The following is a 1736-nucleotide window of genomic DNA, read 5'->3' as shown; positions in this document are numbered from 1 at the left end:
CCTTATTTGGATGTGAAAGCTGGACAGTGAATAAGGAAGATTGTAGAAGAACTGATGCCTTTGAATTATGGTGTTGGAGGAGAATACTAAAAGTGCCATGGACTGCCAAAAGAACCAATAGATCTGTTTTGTAAGAAGTGCCGCCGGAGTGCTCCTTAGAGGCCAAGATGGCCAAACTTTGTCTCTCATACTTTGGACATATTGTCAGGAGGGAAAAGTCGCTAGAGAAGGATATCATACTTGGTAAGGTAGAGGGTCAGGGAAAAAGAGGAAGACCCTCAACGAGATGGATTGGCCAGGTGGCAGCATTGATGGACTCAAGTGTGGCAACAGTAGTGAGGTTGGCTAAGGATTGGACATTGTTTCGTTCTGCTGTGCATAGGATCACTATGAGTTGGTGCTGACTCAATGGCACTTAACAACAACAAGAATAACAATACAAGGGCTTAATATGAATCAATGTATTTAACTCTCCTAATAACTCCTTGAAGAAGACATGACTATTACTTCAGTTGTACCCATATTTCACATTAGGGGACTGAAGCACAGAAAGTTTGCTGGAGCAGACCTGAGAGTCAAACACAGACAGCTCTGCTCTGGTATCGCTGTGGTTCTCAACCTTGATTGCACTTGGGACATTTTTAAACTATCAGAAGCCAGAATCACGCCCTGGCGATTCAGGTTCAGTTGTTAGAAGTGAAATCCTGGTATTAGCATCTCTTAGGAGTTGTCCATGGAGAATGCTATGGATTTGTAAGGTAAGCACTGGACTTCAAGCCACAGGTTGACAATTTGAGCACAACAGTTGTTTTGTGAAAGAACAATTAGACTTTCTGCTCTTAGAAATATTTATAGCCTCAGAAACCCTATGTAAGGTCAGGGATCAGGATTACTATGAGTTGAAATGGACTGGACGGCCCTTAACAACAAGAGAAGCTTCCAGATGATTCACTGTGGACCAAGGTAGGAAGCCCACTGCACTCACCAGGCTACCTCAGCATTCTCTGAAGACTTGCTTCCCATGCAAGCCAGAGCTGGGTGTGTATAGAAATAAAGCCACCTTTCTCATAGACATCCACAAGTCAAGTGGTTTGAAGTTTTAACATGAATTGTCAGCACAATAGAATGATTGAACACTCTGCTTGGAATGAGAATTACAAGTGGCAAAGTTACCCTACTGAGAACTTTATTGGGCTATTTCAGTTAATCTGCATAACAGCCCTATGAAGTTGCTTTTGTTGCTGTTAAGAGCTGTTGAGTTGGTTCCAACTCATAATGACCCTGTATAGGGTTTTCAAGGAGCTGCTCGTGAGCTTGAACTGCTGACCTTGCCGTTCAAACCGACTTTTCGTTCCAGTCATTAACCCACAGCACCAAGGTAGGTACAATTAATATGTTGTTGTTAAGTGCTGTTCTGAATCATAGTGACTGCATAGGGATTCCAAGGAACAGCTATTGTGTTTGAATTGCGAACTTTGTGGTTAGCAGTCCATTGCTTATCCTACAGTACCATGCCAGGAGTCCACTATTACTCTTACGGTGTTGTTGTTACGTGCCATTGAGTCAGTTCCAATTCATAGCAACCCTGTATAGGGTTTCTGAGGACTGGCTAGTAGGTTTGAACTGCCGATCTTTTGGCTAGCAGTCCAGTGCTTATCCTACAGTGCCATACCAGGACTCACTATTGCTATGTTGTTGTTGTTAACTGCCATGGAGTTGGGTCTGAGTCATAGTGA

At 43.1% G+C, this 1736-nt stretch overlaps 1 pseudogene; it reads left to right on the top strand.

Moving 5' to 3' along the window:
* Positions 1 to 1736, top strand: part of LOC102837865 — a 51268-nt pseudogene that overhangs the window by 48395 nt on the left and 1137 nt on the right.

This window comes from Chrysochloris asiatica, unplaced genomic scaffold, assembly GCF_000296735.1.
Source record: "Chrysochloris asiatica unplaced genomic scaffold, ChrAsi1.0 scaffold00001, whole genome shotgun sequence".
NCBI classification, from domain to species: Eukaryota; Metazoa; Chordata; class Mammalia; order Afrosoricida; family Chrysochloridae; genus Chrysochloris; species Chrysochloris asiatica.
This window is presented reverse-complemented; position numbering and strand designations above follow the sequence as displayed.